The following is a 21,051-nucleotide window of genomic DNA, read 5'->3' as shown; positions in this document are numbered from 1 at the left end:
CGCTGAAATTTCCATCTTTGGGTGAGCTGCAAAATATAAAATGGATTTTTTTAGTGATGCCTCACTCGGATGAGCCTGGCTCAGTGTCTGTACACTGAGTGATGTTTAAAAATCTCTTTCAGGAGAAGAACAGACAAACATTTCTCATTTTAAATTCAAAGGTCGATGATATTCAGCTCCCATGAATCGAGTGACTCTGTCACATCTTGATGTGATGTTTGGTGTTAAATTTCATTCTGTAACTCCTCCCCTTCTAATATCCTGTAAAAGGAGTTTACAAAAGCCATCACTGTTAGTGCAGGATACCCAAACAGAATGTGAAATTCGATCCTATTGTAAGATCCGGGTTTGGCTTCAATCTCAATTGTAATATTCAAATCAATTACACGTCAGAATGTGTTGTGAAAGTTACCTGCAGCTCCTGACTAGTTGCAGACCATTCCGGGTACAAGAATGTTGTCGCAGAATTTATTAAGTTAATTGTAATAAGTGCAAAATCACAATAATTAACAAAAGCAGTGGATCAGTCCGTTCACCCTGGATCACCAGCTCTCAGCTTCCAGGTGACTATGGAGCTGTCTCTTGTTCTGTTGACTGAAGTCTATCCTCTTACTTCATGTTGTGTTGTGCACCGAGCTCCAGAGAATTGTAGCTCATTAACCCTTTCTAGTACCTACCTCTACGCATGGTTGGTAGTATCCTGTGTTCAGTTTTGGTCTCCTTACTTGAGAAAGGACGTACTGGCACTGGAGGGTGTGCAGAGGAGATTCACTAGGTTAACCCCAGAGCTGAAGGGGTTGGATTACGAGGAGAGGTTGAGTAGACTGGGACTGTACTCGTTGGAATTTAGAAGGATGAGGGGGGATCTTATAGAAACATATAAAATTATGAAGGGAATAGATAGGATAGATGCGGGCAGGTTGTTTCCACTGGCGGGTGAAAGCAGAAATAGGGGGCATGTCCTCAAAGTAAGGGGAAGTAGATTTAGGACTGAGTTTAGGAGGAACTTCTTCACCCAAAGGATTGTGAATCTATGGAATTCCTTGCCCAGTGTAGCAGTAGAGGCTCCTTCAGTAAATGTTTTTAAGATAAAGATAGATCGTTTTTTGAAGAATAAAGGGATTAAGGGTTATGGTGTTCGGGCCGGAAAGTGGAGCTGAGTCCACAAAAGATCAGCCATGATCTCATTGAATGGTGGAGCAGGCTCGAGGGGCCAGATGGCCGACTCCTGCTTCTAGTTCTTATGTTCTGATTGGCCCAAGCCGAGGATCAGGCCCTGATTGGTTAAATGGGGCACGATCAATGTCTGATTGGTCTCTGAAGGATATCGGTCACCTTGCTGATGTGTGATGTCACTTTCTCATTGTGATGTCACTTCCTCATGATTAATATTCGTCAGACTCATCGTCCTAACTGATACCATAGAACCACTGAATCCCTACAGTGCAGAAAGAGGCCATTCAGCCCATCAAGTCTGCACCGGCCCTCTGAAAGAACACCTTATCTAGGCCCACTCCCCCACCCTATCCCCATGACCCCACCTAACCTGCACATCTTTGGACTTTTGGAGGAAACTGGAGCACCCAGAAGAAACCCTCGCAGACACAGGGACAACGTGCAAACTCCACACAGACAGTGACACAAGCCAGAATTGAACCCAGGTCCCTGTCGCTGTGAAGAGGTTGTGCTCGCCATTGTGCCACCGTGCTGAGATGACACATCTTCAGGTGTCATGTGTAACTTCTTCGTGATTGTCAATGACTGAAGCAAGTTACTTAAATACAAATAACTGAAAGTGCACAAGATACACAAACTTAAACTAATACAGCAATTCCTACTGAACAAAGAAAATAAATTTGTAAAGGTGATCGGTGTGCTACAGTTCAAGTAGCAAGATACACGTTACAAAATATCATTTTCTGTTCATAAATTACATGTTCACAAGAAATAAAAGTCACAAAAACGACATAACTACAACACCATTACAGGAACTGATAAAACCACAATAATGCAGAAAATCTGTTGTACAATTTGAAGGAAAGTGACTATTGTGCAATAAATTAAAAAGTAAATACAATTTAAGACAGCATTTCTCCAGCATCGACACATGAAACCCCAAATCCTGCAATAACAGAGATTCTCATTCATCATTAGTCTTGTGGTAAAACCATAAAATTAAACCTACTTTGGCCGAAGACAATATGGCACAAGTCACTTGTCAAGGACGAGTGCACCTGAATACAGAGACTCAGAGTGAGATATCGTATTGAGTGAATTGATTCATACACTTTGATTCTGTGATAACTGAACATAACTAAAACAAAACTATTAAAATGAATAAACATTGACTTGTATAATAATCTTTATTGTCAGAAGTAGGCTTGCATTAACACTGCAATGAAGTTACTGTGAAAAGCCCCCAGTCACCACATTCCACCGCCTGTTCGGGTACACAGAGGGAGAATTCAGAATGTCCAAATTACCTAACAGCACGTCTTTCAGGACTTGTGCGAGGAAAGCGGAGCACCCGGTGGAAACCCACACAGACACTGGGAGAATGTGCAGTATTATGATCACTGTTACCTAGATGCTCCATCCCCACGTATTTGTTGATTAAGCCTATCTCACTGCAAACTGAGGTCTCGGATCGACTGCTCCCTGGTTGGCTCCAGAAGGAACTGCTCCAAAAAGTTCTCCCCCAAAATCATTTTTTTTTAACAAACGATTTTATTGAGGTATTTTAGGCATATAGAAAAAGTGACATTGTACAGTACAAAAGAAGTTAAGACACAAATTACAAATTAAACATAGTGCAAACCACGGCTCTGTTCACGCACGGACCTGCCTCAATATCCCCCTATTCTACTCTACTCTACCCTAGCCCCGCCCTCCCCCGCTGACGCTTAATCCTCTGTGAAGAAGTCAATAAATGGCTGCCACCTTCGGGCGAACACTAGTAGCAAACCTCTCAAGCCGAACTTGACTTTCTCTAGGCCAAGAAAGCTTGCCATGTCCGATAGCCATACCTCAGCCCTCGGGGGCTTTGAGTCCCTCCATGCTGACAGTATTCGTCGCCGGGCTACCAGGGAAGCAAAGGCCAGAACATCGGCCTCTCTCTTCCTGGACTCCCGGGTCCTCCAAAACCCCAAAGATTGCCACCTCCGGGCTCATTACCACCCCAGATTTCAACACCCGGGACATGACATCTGCGAATCCCTGCCAATACCCCCTGAGTTTAGGACACGACCAGCCTCCCCGAACAGGCGCCGGAATGTGGCGACTAGGGGCTTTTCACAGTAACTTCATTTGAAGCCTACTTGTGACAATAAGCGATTTTCATTTCATTTTTCATTTTCAACATGTGTACATGGTCAGCCGACCAGCCGGCGATCTAGCACACTTGTCCTCCAGCCCGAAGAATCTGCTCATCCGAGCCACCGTCATGTGGGCCCGGTGCACGACCTTAAACTGGATCAGGCTGAGCCTGGCGCATGTTGCGGTCGTGTTTACTTTGCTCAGGGCTTCTGCCCAAATACCGTCCTCCAGCTCAGCCCCCCCCACCCCCTCCCCCCGAGCTGCTCCTCCCACTTAAGCTTCAGGTCCTCGGGCTGCGTATCCTCAGCTCCCATTAGTTCCTTGTAGATGTCTGAAACTCTACCCTCTCCCACCTCTCCCCTAGAAACTACCCTGTCCTGCCTCCCCTTCGGCGGGAGACGTGGGATGGACGGCACCAGTCCGCGTACAAAACCCCTCACCTGCAAGTATCTAAAGTCGTTCCCACTCGCCAGCCCAAACTTCTCCTCCAGCGCCCTCATGTTCGGAAAGCTCCCTTCCGGGAACAGATCCCCCATCCTCACAATCCCCACCCTCCTCCACAGTCGATACCCCCCGTCCATGTTCCTCGGGGCAAATCGGTGGTTGCCGCAGATTGGGGTCCACACCGATGCTCTTATCTCCCCGACATGCCTCCTCCACTGGCTCCAGATCCGAAGAGGGCTGGTGGAGTACCGTGCCGGCGGAAGCGGCAGAGGCGCCGTGACCAGGGCTGTTAAGCTCGTGCCCCTGCACGAAGCAGCCTCCATCCACTCCCAAACTGACCCCGCACCCACCATTCATTTCCTCATCACCGCTATGTTGGCCGCCCAGTAATAGTTGCTGAAGTTCGGCAATGCCAGCCCCCCTTCTCCTCTGTTCCTTTCAAGCATCACCCTCTTCACCCACGGGGACATCCCTGCCCATAAATCCCAGAATAATTTTATTCAGCCTCTTAAAGGGTTAAAGATGGGGAGACACTGAAAAACGAACAAGAACCACGGGAGAATCGTCATCTTAACAGTCTGCACCCTCCCCGCCAATGACAGCGGGAGCGCATCCCACCTCCGGACCTCCTCCCTCACTCGTTCCACCATTTGGGACAGGTTGAGCTTGTGCAACCTGTCCCAGTCCCATGCCATCTGAATCCCCAAATATCGGAAGCTCTCCCCCACCAGCCTGAACGGCAACCCCTTCAGCCTACTCTCCTGCCCCCTCGCCTGAATTACAAACAACTCGCTCTTAGCCATGTTCAGTTTGTATCCGGAGAACCGGCCAAATTCCCTCAGGGTTGCCAAAATACCGTCTATCCCCACCATTGGGTCCGATACATATAACAGCAGATCATCCGCGTATAACGAGACTCTATGTTCCACTCCCCCCGGACCAGCCCTTTCCAGCCCCTAGAAGCTCTCAGTGCAATTGCCAGCGGCTCTATGGCCAGCGCAAATAGCAGTGGGGAGAGAGGGCAGCCCTGTCTTGTCCCACGGTGCAGTCTAAAGTAGTCCGATGTCGTCATGTTCGTCCTTACACTTGCCTCCGGGGCCTGATACAATAGCCTAACACAGTCGATGAACCCCACCCCGAACCGTTCTAGTACCTCCCACAGATAATCCCACTTGACCCGGTCAAAAGCCTTTTCAGCATCCATGGCTACCACTATCTCTACCTCCCTACTCTCTGGGGGCATCATAATCACGTTGAGCAGCCTTCTTACCAGCTGCCTCCCCTTTACAAACCCGGTTTGGTCCTCCACAATTACAGCCGGTACACAGTCCTCAACTCTGGTCGCCAAAATTTTGGCCAGTAACTTGGCATCTACGTTGATCAAAGAGATCTGGCCTGTATGACCCATAGGCCTCTGGGTCCTTATCCCGTTTCAGAATGAGCGAGATGGTGGCCTGCGACATCGCCAGGGGGTAAACTCCCTCTGTCTGTTGCCTTGTTGAAGACCCTGACCAGCACCAGCCCCACTATCCCGGCAAATTTTTTATTAAACTTCACCGGATACCCGCCCGGCCCCGGGGCTTTACCCGACTGCATGACCTTCTGGCCCCCAATACCTCTTCAATCCTGACCAGGGCCCCCAGCCCGTCCACCAACCTCTCCCCACTCTTGGGAAGGTCAGTCCGTCCAGGAGTCGCCTCATCCCCCCAGTCCCCCAGGTGGTTCTGAAGTGCACAGCTTCCTACAAAAGTTCCTAAAGACCTTGTTCAGCCCTGCTGGAACACCCACTAGATTACCTTCCCCATCCACTACCCTCCCTATTTCCCTAGCTGCTTCCCTCTTCCTCAGTTGCTGTGCAAGCATTCTACTGGCCTTCTCCCCATGCTCATAAATCGCGCCTTTTACCTTTCTAAGCTGCTCTACAGCCTTAGAACATAGAACATAGAACGATACAGCGCAGTACAGGCCCTTTGGCCCACAATGTTGCACCGACATGGGAAGTCAAAAAACAAAAGCCATCTAACCTACATAATGCCATTATCATCCAGATGCTTATCCAATAAACTTTTAAATGCCCTCAACGTTGGCGAGTTCACTACTGTTGCAGATAGGGCCTGTAGTCAGCACCCCAAATTCGGCCGGCAGCCTCTGTCGTTTCCTGAGTAACTCTGGCCTCGGGGATTCCGCGTAACTCCTGTCCGTCCGTAGAATTTCCTTAATGAGTCGGTCCGTCTCTGCCCTATCTGTCCTGTCCCTGTACACCCGGGTTGAAATCAGCTCCCCTCTCAGCACTGCATTCAGTGCCTCCCAGAGCACCGATGCTGAGACTTCTCCAGTATTGTTCACCTGCAGGTAATTCTGCATGCATTTCATCAGCTTCTCATACACTGCCTCGTCCACAAGTAGTCCAACTTCCAGCCTCCATGGTGGGTGCTGAAAGCTGTCCTTACAAAACTGCTGGTCTACCCAGTGCGGAGCATGGTCCGATCTGGAAATTGACGAATATTCTGCCCCCACCATTCCGGCCAGCAGGTCCCTACTCACAACAAAGTAGTCAATTCGGGAATATACCTTGTGGATGTGGGAGTAGTACGAGAACTCCCTCGCCGTCGGCCGGCTAAATCTCCACGCATCTGCTCCCCCCATTTCCTTGAAGCTTCTTTAGCTGTATTCAGCTCCTGTGACCTCAATGGACTGAATAATTTCAGTTAGAAGTTTTCTTGTCATCACGTTGGAGATTTGCACCCAGATCGGGGAGATATTTCTGTCTCTGTGAGCAATAATATCTGGCCCAATACCACGCAGATTTGCACTTGCGTCAACATCTCTCTCACTTTGCAGCCAATCACTGTCCGTTTCTTCCTGCCTCTGTCTTTGTTCTCGACCTGCTGCACTTGTGACTTGTTCAGCTCTGATGTGAAACGACAAATGTCACTTAACTGATCCCGGCACAGCTCTTTTCTGTGAAAATGCGATTCAGCTTCGTTGGACAACAATAAAGCATCATTCCCTGACCGGGAATCGAACCCGGGCCGCGGCGGTGAGAGCGCCAAATCCTAACCACTAGACAACCAGGGAAACTGACAAACAGGGTTTTAACCCGGCTGACAGTATATCATTCGCCTTTTATTTTCATTTCTGACTTTTGATTAGAAATACACAAAATGCCATGTTTAAAATGAACACAAGTGGCATCTTCAGACAATCACAACACCGATTGTTGTTCGCTGTAACATGAAATCGACAGTGAGGTGAAATAGTCCCAAAAGCTGCTCAACTTTCCAAAACCTTATCACTGTGGCTGCTGTGAAACTTATCCGGCGGACCTTCGTTAGTAATTCCAAATAACTCATTTCAACATACACAAACTCCCCTGTTTCATACTGGGCATAAGCAAAAAACTTCCTCATCTGTAACTATGAGGCAAAGCTTCCACGTTCCGATTTGTTGTTAAACATTAACACAATTCGTCATCCCACAACTTGTGACATTTACACTTCCACAAGTTTGGAATGTGTTTCTTTCTTCCCCGGCTCCACAGTGGGCGAGAGAGGAACAAGCAGCAGGATTTTACCCTAATTCTCCATTCACCTGCTGCCAGCAGAACGCAGGGACTGCAGCTTCAATCAGCGGCTAACTGCCCATCCCGGGGACACTGTAACCAGGAGCAAAGCTTCCAATACACCGAGCACAGGCTCAGAAACATGCAGGTAGATTATACCCCGCTCACTTACCCCCTCCGAGCAGCATTTACACAATCCCTCAGTGAGGGACACTTCCTTTGAGCTTCTTCTGTTGTCTTCAGCTCCTGTGACCTCAATGGACTGAATACTTTCAGTCAGAAGTTTTCTTGTCATCACGTTGGAGATTTGCACCGAGATCGGGGAGATATTTCTGTCTGTGTGAGCAATAAAATCTGGCCCAATACCACGCAGTTTTGCGCTTGCGTCAACATCTCTCTCACTTGCAGCCAATCACTGTCCGTTTCTTCCTCCCTCTGGATGAGTTCTCGACCTGCTGCACTTGTGACTTTTTCAGCTCTGATGTGAAACAACAAATGTCATTGAACTGATTCTGGCACAGCTCTTTTCTGTGAAACTGCGATTCAGCTTCATTGAAGGTTTTGGTGGACAACAATAATTCATCATTCCCTGACCGGGAATCGAACCTGGGCCGGTGAAAGCGCCGAATCCTAACCACTAGACCACCAGGGAAACTGACAAGAAAAGTTTTAACCCGGGTTTACAGTATATCATTGTAGCGCACAAAGACTCCGTGAGACGAATAGAGTGAAGTCGATGAGGCTTTATTAAGCGTGTCTGTTCCCCCGCAGCTCGATAGTAAACTGGCCTGCGGGGGAAGACTCCGGCTTCTTCTACTCCGCCTTCAGGGCGGAGCTAGAGGTCAACGGCCAACCAGGACCCGGGATCTGTCAGCCAATGACATTAGGGCTTCCAGTCCCACATGACCCCCAATACATACTACCACATTCACCCCTTGTCAAAAATGAACCCGGCGGGGTGACGCTTCGTATGGTGGTAAGGGTTTACAGGGCTGGTCCTGGGAGGAAAAAAAACATTCACAAGGCAATACAGTATTGTACCATTTTGTCCTGTTGCAACTATTTACAGAGGGTATGGGAAGAAAAGCAAAATGTTCTTGTGAAAAGTCCATATTTAGTTTTAGATCGACGCCACGAGTCGGTCGGGTGGTCTGGTCGTCCGTGTCGATCGCCTCGGCCCCGGTGGTGGTGGTGCTTGTACCGGTGTTGTCGCCTCCAGGAGCCTTACGGCTTCAGCTTGGGCTTTATTCTTGGTCGGTGCTGAGGGGAGGGGAACCGATCCTCCTGGGAAGGGGGCGGTCGCGGGGTGCGGTGGTGGCAGGAAGGGGGGGGTTGGGTTGATGGTGTCGGGGGGGTGTGCGTGTTGCCGGCGGGCGCCAGATCCCGCAGGGAGACCGTGTCCTGTCGGCCGTCGGGGTACTCCACGTAGGCGTACTGGGGGTTCGCGTGGAGGAGGTGAACCCGTTGCCAGGTTGGCAACGACGTTCCAGAGGAGGACCTCCCAGGGAAAACAAGGAGACGCTCATGAGGCGTTTGATTAGTGCTCGTACATAATAACGACCAGATGGAGTGGAGAGCGTCCGGGAGGACCTCCTGCCACCGTGAAACTGGGAGGTCCCTGGACCGTAGGGCCAGTAGGACGGCCTTCCAGACCGTGCCGTTCTCCCTCTCTACTTGCCCGTTCCCCCGGGGGTTGTAGCTGGTCGTCCTGCTTGAGGCTATGCCCTTGCTGAGCAGGAACTGGCGCAGCTCGTCACTCATGAAAGAGGACCCCCTGTCGCTGTGGACGTAAGCGGGGTAACCGAACAGTGTGAAGATGCTGTTCAGGGCTTTAATGACTGTGGCCGCGGTCATGTCAGAACAGGGAATGGCAAAAGGGAAGCAGGAGTATTCGTCAACCACATTAAGAAAATATGCGTTGCGGTCGGTGGAGGGGAGGGGCCCTTTGAAATCGAGACTGAGGCGTTCAAAGGGGCGGGAAGCCTTAATCAGGTGCGCTTCATCTGGCCTGAAAAAATGCGGCTTGCATTCCGCGCAGATGTGGCAGTCCCTTGTGACTGTACGGACCTCCTCTAAAGAGTATGGGAGATTGCGGGACTTGATGAAGTGGTAAAACCGAGTGACCCCCGGGTGGCAGAGGTCCTCGTGGAGTGTTTGGAGGCGGTTAATTTGTGCGTTGGCACATGTGCCGCGGGATAGGGCATCGGACGGCTCGTTCAGCTTTCCGGGACGATACAAAATCTCATAGTTGAAGGTGGAGAGCTCGATCCTCCACCTTAAGATCTTGTCGTTTTTGATTTTGCCCCGCTGTGCATTATCGAACATGAAGGCTATCGACCGTTGGTCCGTGAGGAGAGTGAATCTCCTGCCGGCCAGGTAATGCCTCCAATGTCGCACAGCTTCCACTATGGCTTGGGCTTCCTTTTCTACTGAAGAGTGGCGGATTTCTGAGGCGTGGAGGGTCCGGGAGAAAAAGGCCACGGGTCTGCCCGCTTGGTTAATGGTGGCCGCTAGAGCTACGTCGGAGGCGTCGCTCTCGACCTGGAAGGGGAGGGACTCGTCGATGGCACGCATCATGGCCTTTGCGATATCCGCTTTGATGCGGCTGAAGGCCTGGCAAGCCTCTGTCGACAGAGGGAAGGTCGTGGTCTGTATAAGGGGGCGGGCCTTGTTTGCGTACTGGGGGACCCACTGGGCGTAGTATGAAAAGAACCCCAAGCAGCGTTTCAGGGCTTTTGGGCAGTGCGGGAGGGGAAATTCCATGAGTGCGCGCATACGTTCGGGGTCGGGGCCTATTATCCCATTGCGCACTACGTAGCCCAGAATGGCTAGCCAATCGGTGCTAAAAACGCACTTGTCCTCGTTGTACGTGAGGTTCAAGGCTTTGGCGGTCTGGAGGAATTTTTGGAGGTTGGCGTCGTGGTCCTGCTGATCGTGGCCGCAGATGGTTACATTGTCGAGATACGGGAACGTGGCCCGCAACCCATGTTGATCAACCATTCGGTCCATCTCCCATTGGAAGACCGAGACCCCGTTTGTGGCGCCAAAAGGGACCCGTAGGAAATGTTATAATCGCCCGTCTGCCTCGAAGGCTGTGTACTTGCGGTCACTTGGGCGGATGGGGAGCTGATGGTAGGCGGACTTGAGGTCCACGGTGGAGAAGACTTTATATTGGGCAATCCGGTTGACCATGTCGGATATGCGGGGGAGAGGGTACGCGTCTAGTTGTGTGTACCTGTTGATGGTCTGGCTATAGTCAATGACCATCCTTTGTTTCTCCCCTGTCTTCACTACTACCACCTGCGCTCTCCTGGGACTATTGCTGGCCTGGATTATGCCCTCCTTTAGTAGCCGCTGGACTTCGGACCGAATGAAGGTCCGGTCCTGGGCGCTGTACCGTCTGCTCCTAGTGGCGACGGGTTTGCAATCCGGGGTGAGGTTCGCAAACAAGGACGGGGGTTGCACCTTGAGGGTTGCGAGGCCGCAGATAGTGAGTGGGGGTATTGGGCCGCCGAATTTGAACGTAAGGCTCTGTAGATTGCATTGGAAATCTAATCCCAGCAAGGTGGGGGCACAGAGTTGGGGAAGGACGTTTAGTTTGTAGTTTTTGAACTCCCTCCCCTGCACCGTTAGGGTAACTATGCAGAATCCCTGGATCTGTACAGAGTGGGATCCTGCAGCTAGGGAAATCTTTTGTGCGCTGGGATAGGTGGTCAAGGAACAGCGTCTTACCGTGTCGGGGTGTATAAAGCTCTCCGTGCTCCCGGAGTCGACTAGGCATGGCGTCTCGTGGCCGTTTATTAGCACCGTTGTCGTCGTCGTCTGGAGTGTCCGGGGCCGAGCTTGATCGAGCGTAATTGAAGCGAGACGTGGTTGTAGTAGTGGAGTGGGGTCCGTTGTTGCCGTCCAAGATGGCGTCGGGGATGGACAAAATGGCCGCCCCCATACATCGCACGTGGCTGGGGGGTCACAAGATGGCGGCGGGGGTGGACAAAATGGCCGCCCCCACGCGTCGTACAGGTCTGGGGCGGTCCAAGATGGCGGCGCCCCTCCTCCCCTCGTGGTGGCCGGGACCCAAAATGGCGGAGTCTGCGGGTCGCACATGGTGTGCTGGGGGGCTGGGGAGCGCTAGGACCGCGAGCGCTAGGACCGCGAGTGCTAGGACCGCGCGGAGCTCCCTCACCGGGGACAGCGGTGGTCGGGGCCCAAGTAGGTGGCGCCGGCGGGTCAGGCGTGGGGCGCGGGGTGGGGGTTAGGGTGGCGTTAGGGACGCGCAAAACTCCCTCCTCTCCGTGGAGAGTGTTGGCCGGGACCCAAAGCGGTAGCGCCGGCGGCGGGTCATACATGGGCTGCGGGGAGGGGGGTTGGGGAGCGTAAGCGGCGTGCAGAGCTCCCAGTTCTCCCGGGACCGCGGTGGTCGGGACCCAGAGCGGCTGCGCCTGCGGGTCGTACATGGCGTGCTGGGGGGGTTGGGGCGCGTAAACTGCTTGCAGGGCTCCCTGTGCTCCCAGGACAGCGGCGACCTCGCGGGACCAGCACACAACCGCATAATGGCCCTTTTTCCCGCAGCTTTTGCAGATAGCTGCGCGGGCCGGGCAGCGCTGTCGGGGGTGTTTCGCCTGGCCGCAGAAATAACAGCGAGCGCCCCCGGTGCGACTCGGCGTTTGGACCGCGCAAGCCTGTGGGGTGTCCGGGGGGTGGGTAGGGGGTTTGCCGCGACAGGCACGTACGGGGCCCAATGGGCTGCCGCGCGGTCGGGGCCGTAGGTGCGGGTATTACGCGCGGCCACGTCTAGGGAGGCTGCTAGGGCCCGTGCCTCTGAGAGTCCTAGCGACTCTTTTTCTAGAAGTCTTTGGCGGATTTGGGAGGATTGCATACCTGCCACAAAAGCATCGCGCATTAACATGTCCGTGTGTTCGTTTGCGTTCACCGACGGGCAGCTGCAGGCTCGTCCCAAAATCAGCAGCGCGGCGTAGAATTCGTCCATCGATTCTCCGGGAGCTTGCCGTCTCGTCGCGAGCTGGTAGCGAGCGTAGATTTGGTTAACTGGGCGGACATAGAGACCTCCGAGTCTTCGATGAGGGAGAAAATCTCCGTGCTCACCCTCGAGTGCAGGACCTGCAGTTTTTGGTCTTCTGTGACCCGGCCGGTGGTCGTTCTGAGGTAGGCCTCGAAGCAAGTCTGCCAGTGCTTGAAGGCTGCTGCCGCGTTCACTGCGTGGGGGCTGATCCTCAGGCATTCCGGAATGATCCTGAGCTCCATAGTCCTTTTTAGGCACGCTTAATAAATTGTAGCGCACAAAGACTCCGTGAGACGAATAGAGTGAAGTCGATGAGGCTTTATTAAGCGTGTCTGTTCCCCCGCAGCTCGATAGTAAACTGGCCTGCGGGGGAAGACTCCGGCTTCTTATCCTCCGCCTTCAGGGCGGAGCTAGAGGTCAACGGCCAACCAGGACCCGGGATCTGTCGGCCAATGACATTAGGGCTTCCAGTCCCACATGACCCCCAATACATACTACCACAATCATTCACCTTTTATTTTTGTTTTCGAGTTTTCATTAGAAGTAAACAAAATTACCTGTTTAAAATGAACACAAGTGACATCTTCAGCCAATCACAACACCGATTGTTGTTCGCTGTAACATGAAATCGACAGTGAGGTGAAATAGTCCCAAAAGCTGCTCATGTGTAACTTCCAATTTCCTAAATCCACCAACCTTATCACTGTGGCTGCTGTGAAACTTATGCGGCGGACATTCATTAGTACTTCCAAATAACTCATTTCAATTTTTCAAAACATTGATAGTTAATCCTTTTCGCAATTAAGTTTTGATCAATATTGGAATTTTTGTTGATCTTTTTCTGACGTGAAACTATCACGTTTGCTTAACATACACAAACTCCCCTGTTTCATACTGGGCATAAGCAAAAAACTTACTCATCTGTAACTATGAGGCAAAGCTTCCACATTCCGATTTGTTGTTAAACATTAACACACGTCATCTCACAGCCTTGTGACATTTACACTTCCACAAGTTTGGAATGTGTTTCTTTCTTCCCCGGCTCCACAGTGGGTGAGAGAGGGACAAGCAGCAGGATTTTACCCGAACTCTCCATTCACTTGCTGCCAGCAGAACGCGGGGACTGCAGCTTCAATCAGCGGGTTACTGCCCATCCCGGGGACACTGTAACCAGGAGCAAACCTCGCTGGCTTTGAAAGCAGACGACGGCAGGCCAGCAGCACGGTTCAATTCCTGTACCAGCCTCCCCGAACAGGCGCCGGAATGTGGCGACTAGGGGCTTTTCACAGTACCTTCATTGAAGCCTACTTGTGACAATAAGCGGTTTTCATTTTCATACACCGAGCACAGGCTCAGAAACATGCAGGTAGATTATACCCCGCTCACGTAACCTCCGCGCAGCATTTACACAATCCCTCAGTGAGTGGAACACCTTTGAGCTTCTTCTGTTGTATTCAGCTCCCGAGACCTCAATGGACTGAATACTTTCAGTGAGAAGTTTTATTGTCATCACGTTGGCGGTCTTGCACCGAGATCGGGGAGATATTTCTGTCTGTATGAGCTATAAAATCTGGCCCAATACCACGCAGTTTTGCGCTTGTGTCAACATCTCTCTCACTTGCAGCCAATCACTGACCGTTTCTTCCTCCCTCTGTATTTGTTCTCGACCTGATGCACTTGTGACTTTTTCAGCTCTGATGTGAAACGACAAATATCACTTAACTGATCCTGGCAGAGCTATTTTCTGTGAAACTGCGATTCAGCTTCGTTGAACGGTTTGGTGGACAACAATAAAGCATCATTCCCTGACCGGGAATTGAACCCGGGCCGCGGCGGTGAGAGCGCCGAATCCTGACCACTAGACCACCAGGGAAACTAGGGAACAGTGTTTTAACCCGTCTGACAGTATATCATTCGCCTTTTATTTTAATTTCCGAGTTTTGATTAGAAATATACAAAATGACATGTTTAGAACGAACAGACGTGACATCTTCAGACAATCACAACACCAATTGCTGTCGCTGAAACATGAAATCGACAGTGAGGTGAAATAGCCCAACAAGCTGCTCATGTGTAACTTCCAATTTCCAAAACCCACCAACTTGATCACTGTGGCTCCTGTGAAACTTACAACGCAACATCCGGCAGACATTCATCAGTAAATAGGAATAACTCATTTCAATTGTTAAAAACATTTTTTGTCGCAATTCAGTATTGATCAAGATTTGAATAGTTTCCAGTTTGTGTTGATCTTTTTCTGAAGTGAAACTATCACGTTTGCTGAACATACACAAACTCCCTCGTTTCACACTGGGCAGGAACATTAAAACTTACTCATCTGTAATTATGAGGCAAAGCTTCCTCGTTCCGATTTGTTGTTAAACATTAATACTATTCGTCATCCCACAACTTGTGACATTTATACTTCCACAAGTTAGGAATGTGTTTCTTTCTTCCCCGGCTCCACAGTGGGTGAGAGAGGAACAAGCAGCAGGATTTTAACCGAACTCTCCATTCACCCGCTGCCAGCAGAACGCGGGGACTTCAGCTTCAATCAGCGGGTTACTGCCCATCCCGGGGACACTCCAACCAGGAGCAACCCTCCCAATACACCGAGCACAGGCTCAGAAACATGCAGGTAGATTATACCCCGCTCACTTAACCTCCGAACAGCATTTACACAATCCCTCAGTGAGTATAATTTCCTTTGAGCTTCTTCTGTTGTATTCAGCTCCTGTGACCTCAATGGACTGAATAATTTCAGTTCGAAGTTTTCTTGTCATCACGCCCGAGATTCGGACCCTGATCTGGGGGATAATTGTGTCTGTGTGAGCAACAAAATCTGGCCCAATACCACACAAATTTTCGCTTGCTTCATAATCTCCTTCACTTTACAGCCAATCACTGTCCGCTTATTCCTGTCTCTGTATTTGTTCTCGACCTGCTGCACTTATAACTTTTTCATCTCTGATGTGAAGCAACAAATGTCACTGAACTGATTCTGGCAGAGCTCTTTTCTGTGAAACTGCGATTCAGCTTCATTGGAGGTTTTGGTGGACAACAATAAAGCATCATTCCCTAACCGGGAATCGAACCCGGGCCACGGCGGTGAAAGCGCCGAATCCTAACCACTAGACCACCAGGGAAACTGACAAGGAAAGTTTTAACCCGGGTTTACAGAACATCATTCACCTTTTATTTTGGTTTCCGAGTTTTCATTAGAAGTATACAACATTACATGTTTAAAATGAACACAAGTGACATCTTCAGCCAATCACAACACCGATTGTTGTTCGCTGTAACATGAAATCGACAGTGAGGTGAAATAGTCCCAAAAGCTGCTCATGTGTAACTTCCAAGTTCCAAAACCCACTAACCTTATCACTGTGGCCCCTGTGAAACTGACAACACGTCATCCGGCGGACATTCATTCGTCATTTCAAATAACTCATTTTAATTTTTGAAAACATAGTTAATCCTTTTCGCAATTAAGTTTTGATCAATTTAGAATTTTTGTTGATCTTTTTCTGACGTGAAACTATCACATTTGCTTAACATACACAAACTCCCCTGTTTCATACTGGGCATAAGCAAGAAACTTACTCATCTGTAACTATGAGGCAAAGCTTCCTCGTACCGATTTGTTGTTAAACATTAACACACGTCATCTCACAGCCGTGTGACATTTACACTTTCACAAGTTTTGAATGAGATTCTTTCTTCCCTGGCTCCACAGTGGGTGAGAGAGGGACAAGCAGCAGGATTTTACCCGAACTCTCCATTCACTTGCTGCCAGCAGAACGCGGGGTCTGCAGCTTCAATCAGCGCGTTAAAGCCCATCCCGGGGAAACTCCAACCAGGAGCAAACCTCGCTGGCTTTGAAAGCAGACGACGGCAGGCCAGCAGCACGGTTCAATTCCTGTACCAGCCCCCCAGAACAGGAGCCGGAATGTGGCGACTAGGGGCTTTTCACAGTAACTTCATTGAAGCCTACTTGTGACAATAAGCGGTTTTCATTTTCATACACCGAGCACAGGCTCAGAAACATGCAGGTAGATTATACCCCGCTCACTTAACCTCCGAGCAGCATTTAAACAATCCCTCAGTGAGTGGAACACCTTTGAGCTTCTTCTGTTGTATTCAGCTCCTGTGACCTCAATGGACTGAATACTTTCAGTTAGAAGTTTTATTGTCATCACGTTGGTGGTTTGCACCCAAATCGGGGAGATATTTCTGTCTGTGTGAGCAATAAAATCTGGCCCAATACCACGCAATTTTGCGCTTGTGTCAACATCTCTCTCACTTGCAGCCAATCACTGGCCGTTTCTTCCTCCCTCTGTATCTGTTCTCGACCTGATGCACTTGTGACTTTTTCAGCTCTGATGTGAAACAACAAATGTCACTGAACTGATTCTGGAAGAGCTCTTTTCTGTGAAACTGCGATTCAGCTTCATTGAACGGTTTGGTGGACAACAATAAAGCTTCATTCCCTGACCGGGAATCAAACCCGGGCTGCAGCGGTGAGAGCGCCGAATCCTAACCACTAGACCACCAGGGAAACTAGCGAACAGTGTTTTAACCAGGCTGACAGTAGATCATTCCCCTTTTATTTTCATTTCCGAGTTTTGATTAGAAATATACAAAATGACATGTTTAGAAGGAACAGAAGTGACATCTTCAGACAATCGCAACACCGATTGTTGTTCGCCGTAACATGAAATCGACAGTGAGGTGAAATAGCCCAACAAGCTGCTCATGTGTAACTTCCAATTTCCAAAACCCACCAACTTGATCAGTGTCCCTACTGTGAAACTTACAACGCAACATCCGGCGGACATTCATCAGTAAATAGAAATAACTAATTTCAGTTGTTAAATACATTTTTTGTCGCAATTAAGTCTTTATCAAGATTTGAATAGTTTCCAGTTTGTGTTGATCTTTTTCTGAAGTGAAACTATCACGTTTGCTGAACATACACAAACTCCCTTGTTTCACACTGGGCAGGAAGATTAAAACTTACTCATCTGTAATTATGAGGCAAAGCTTCCTCGTTCCGATTTGTTGTTAAACTATTCGTCATCCCACAACTTGTGACATTTATACTTCCACAAGTTTGGAATGTGTTTCTTTCTTCCCCGGCTCCACAGTGGGTGAGAGAGGAACAAGCAGCAGGATTTTAACCGAACTCTCAATTCCCCCGCTGCCAGCAGAACGCGGGGACTTCAGCTTCAATCAGCGGGTTACTGCTCATCCTGGGGACACTCCAACCAGGAGCAACCCTCCCAATACACCGAGCACAGGCTCAGAAACATGCAGGTAGATTATACCCCGCTCACTTCACCTCCGAGCAGCATTTACACAATCCCTCAGTGAGTATCATTTCTTTTGAGCTTCTTCTGTTGTATTCAGCTCCTGTGACCTCAATGGACTGAATAATTTCAGTTTGAAGTTTTCTTGTCATCACGCCCGAGATTCGGACCCTGATCTGGGGGATAATTGTGTCTGTGTGAGCAACAGAATCTGGCCCAATACCACCCAAATTTTCCCTTGCTTCATAATCTCTCACTTTGCAGCCAATCACTGTCCGTTTCTTCCTGCCCCTGTCTTTGTTCTCGATCTGCTGCACTTGTGACTTTTTCAGCTCTGATGTGAAACAACAAATGTCACTGAACTGATTCTGGCAGAGCTCTTTTCTGTGAAACTGCGATTCAGCTTCATTGAAGGTTTTGGTGGACAACAATAATTCATCATTCCCTGACCGGGAATCGAACCCGGGCCGCGGCTGTGAAAGCGCCGAATCATAACCACTAGACCACCAGGGAAACTGACAAAGAAAGTTTTAACCCGGGTTTACAGTATATCACTCACCTTTTATTTTGATTTCCGAGTTTTCATTAGAAGTATACAAAATTACATGTTTAAAATGAACACAAGTGACATCTTCAGCCAATCCCAACACCGATTGTTGTTCGCTGAAACATGAAATCGACAGTGAGGTGAAATAGTCCCAAAAGCTGCTCATGTGTAACTTCCAATTTCCAAAACCCACCAACCTTATCACTGTGGCTGCTGCGAAACTTATCCGGCAGACATTTATTAGTAATTCCAAATAACTCATTTCAATTTTTCAAAACATTCATAATTAATCCTTTTTGCAATTAAGTTTTGATCAATTTAGAATTTTTGTTAATCTTTTTCTGACGTGAAACTATCACGTTTGCTTAACATACACAAACTCCCCTGTTTCATACTGGGCATAAGCAAGAAACTTACTCATCTGTAACTATGAGGCAAAGCTTCCTCGTTCCGATTTGTTGTTAAACATTAACACACGTCATCTCACAGCCTTGTGTCATTTACACTTCCACAAGTTTTGAATGAGATTCTTTCTTCCCCGGCTCTACAGTGGGTGAGAGAGGGACAAGCAGCACGATTTTTCCCGAACTCTCCATTCACCCGCTGCCAGCAGAATGCGGGGACTGCAGCTTCAATCAGCGGGTTGCTGCCCATCCCGGGGACACTCCAACCAGGAGCAAACCTCGCTGGCTTTGAAAGCAGACGACGGCAGGCCAGCAGCACGGTTCAATTCCTGTACCAGCCTCCCAGAACAGGCGCCGGAATGTGGTGACTAGGGGCTTTTCACAGTAACTTCATTGAAGCCTACTTGTGACAATAAGCGGTTTTCATTTTCATACACCGAGCACAGGCTCAGAAACATGCAGGTAGATTATACCCCGCTCACGTAACCTCCGCGCAGCATTTACACAATCCCTCAGTGAGTGGAACTTCCTTTGAGCTTCTTCTGTTGTATTCAGCTCCTGTGACCTCAATGGATTGAATACTTTCAGTTAGACGTTTTATTGTCATCACCTTGGAGGTTTGCACCCAGATCGGGGAGATATTTATGTCTGTCTGAGCAATAAAATCTGGCCCAATACCATGCAGTTTTGCGCTTGTGTCAATATCTCTCTCACTTGCTGCCAATCACTGTCCGTTTCTTCCTCCCTCTGGATGAGTTCTCGACTTGTAACTTTTTCAGCTCTGATGTGAAACGACAAATGTCACTGAACTGATTCTGGCAGAGCTCTTTTCTGTGAAACTGCGATTCAGCTTCGTTGAACGGTTTGGTGGACAACAATAATACATAATTCCCTGACCAGGAATCGAACCCGGGCCGCGACGGTGAGAGCGCCAAATCCTAACCACTAGACCACCAGGGAAACTGACAAGGAACGTTTTAACCCGGGTTTACAGTATATCATTCACCTTTTATTTTGGTTTCCGAGTTTTCATTAGAAGTATATAAAATTACATGTTTAAAATGAACACAAGTGACATCTTCAGCCAATCACAACACCGATTGTTGTTCGCTGTAACATGAAATCGACAGTGAGGTGAAATAGTCCCAAAAGCTGCTCATGTGTAACTTCCAACTTCCTAAACCCACCAACCTTATCACTGTGGCTGCTGTGAAACTTATCCGGCGGACATTCATTAGTCATTCCAAATAACTCATTCAATTTTTCAAAACATTGATAATTAAGTTTTGATCAAAATTAGAATAGTTTCCAATTTTTGTTGATGTTTTTCTGACGTGAAACTATCACGTTTGCTTAACATACACAAACTCCCCTGCTTCACACTGGGCATAAGCAAGAAACTTACTCATCTGTAACTCTGAGGCAAAGCTTCCTCGTTCCGATTTGTTGTTAAACATTAACACAACACGTCATCTCACAGCCTTGTGCCATTTACACTTCCACAAGTTTGGAATGTGTTTCTTTCTTCCCCGGCTCCACAGTGGGTGAGGGACAAGCAGCAGGATTTTACCCGAACTCTCCATTCACTCGCTGCCAGCAGAACGCGGGGACTGTAGCTTCAATCAGCGGCTAACTGCCCATCCCGGGGACACTGTAACCAGGAGCAAAGCTCCCAATACACCGAGCACAGGCTCAGAAACATGCAGGTAAATTATACCCCGTTCACTTAACCTCCGAGCAGCATTTACACAATCCCTAAATGACTTATGCTTCTTTCGTTGTATTCAGCTCCTGAGACCTCAATGCACTGAATAATTTGAGTGAGAAATTTTCCTGATGCCACGCCCGAGATTTGGGAGATACTTGTGTCTGGTGAGCAATAACATCTGGCCCATTACCACCCAAATTTTGGCTGACGTCAACATCTCTCCGTCTCTTCCAGCATCTGTACTTGTTCTCGACCTGCTGCTCTTGTGACTTTTTCAGCTCTGATGTGAAGCAACAAATCTCACTTAACTGATTCTGGCACAGCTCTTTTCTGTGAAACTGCGATTCAGCTTCATTGAACGGTTTGCTGGACAACAATAAAGCATCATGCCCTGCCCGGGAATCGAACCCAGATCCGCGTCAACATCCCCCTCATTTTGCTGAATTCCAGTCGATTTGTCAAGCATAATTTTCCCTTTCATAAATCCATGCTGACTCTGCCCAATCCTGCCACTGTTTTCCAAGTGCTGTGCAATAATTTTGGGATTCTCAAATCCTTACAGTGCAGGAGGCCATTCACCGTATTTTATTACAATGAAATAAAGGTAACTACAAAGACATGAGGGAGGAGCTAGCCGGAGTTGATTGGAAAAGGAACCTAGTGGGGAAGATAGTGGAACAGCAATGGAGTTTTGGGGGGTTATTAGGGAGGCACAACAGAAATTCATCCCAAGGAGCAGAAG

The 21,051-nt window shown here is 49.0% G+C and overlaps 6 non-coding genes across 6 annotated transcripts; all 6 read right to left on the bottom strand.

Moving 5' to 3' along the window:
* Nucleotides 1-6,765: 6,765 nt before the first annotated feature.
* Nucleotides 6,766-6,837, bottom strand: trnae-cuc (transfer RNA glutamic acid (anticodon CUC)). Its single transcript has one exon. It is a non-coding gene; the product is annotated as a tRNA-Glu (tRNA).
* A 7,305-nt stretch (nt 6,838-14,142) lies between these two features.
* trnae-cuc (transfer RNA glutamic acid (anticodon CUC)) lies at nt 14,143-14,214 on the bottom strand. Its single transcript has one exon. It is a non-coding gene; the product is annotated as a tRNA-Glu (tRNA).
* A 1,201-nt stretch (nt 14,215-15,415) lies between these two features.
* On the bottom strand, nt 15,416-15,487 carry trnae-uuc (transfer RNA glutamic acid (anticodon UUC)). The gene has a single exon. It is a non-coding gene; the product is annotated as a tRNA-Glu (tRNA).
* Nucleotides 15,488-16,827: 1,340 nt separating this feature from the next.
* On the bottom strand, nt 16,828-16,899 carry trnae-cuc (transfer RNA glutamic acid (anticodon CUC)). Its single transcript has one exon. It is a non-coding gene; the product is annotated as a tRNA-Glu (tRNA).
* Nucleotides 16,900-18,091: 1,192 nt separating this feature from the next.
* trnae-uuc (transfer RNA glutamic acid (anticodon UUC)) lies at nt 18,092-18,163 on the bottom strand. The gene has a single exon. It is a non-coding gene; the product is annotated as a tRNA-Glu (tRNA).
* Nucleotides 18,164-19,489: 1,326 nt separating this feature from the next.
* trnae-cuc (transfer RNA glutamic acid (anticodon CUC)) lies at nt 19,490-19,561 on the bottom strand. Its single transcript has one exon. It is a non-coding gene; the product is annotated as a tRNA-Glu (tRNA).
* Nucleotides 19,562-21,051: the final 1,490 nt, after the last annotated feature.

This window comes from Scyliorhinus torazame, chromosome 5 (genome assembly GCF_047496885.1).
Source record: "Scyliorhinus torazame isolate Kashiwa2021f chromosome 5, sScyTor2.1, whole genome shotgun sequence".
NCBI lineage: Eukaryota > Metazoa > Chordata > Chondrichthyes > Carcharhiniformes > Scyliorhinidae > Scyliorhinus > Scyliorhinus torazame.
This window is presented reverse-complemented; position numbering and strand designations above follow the sequence as displayed.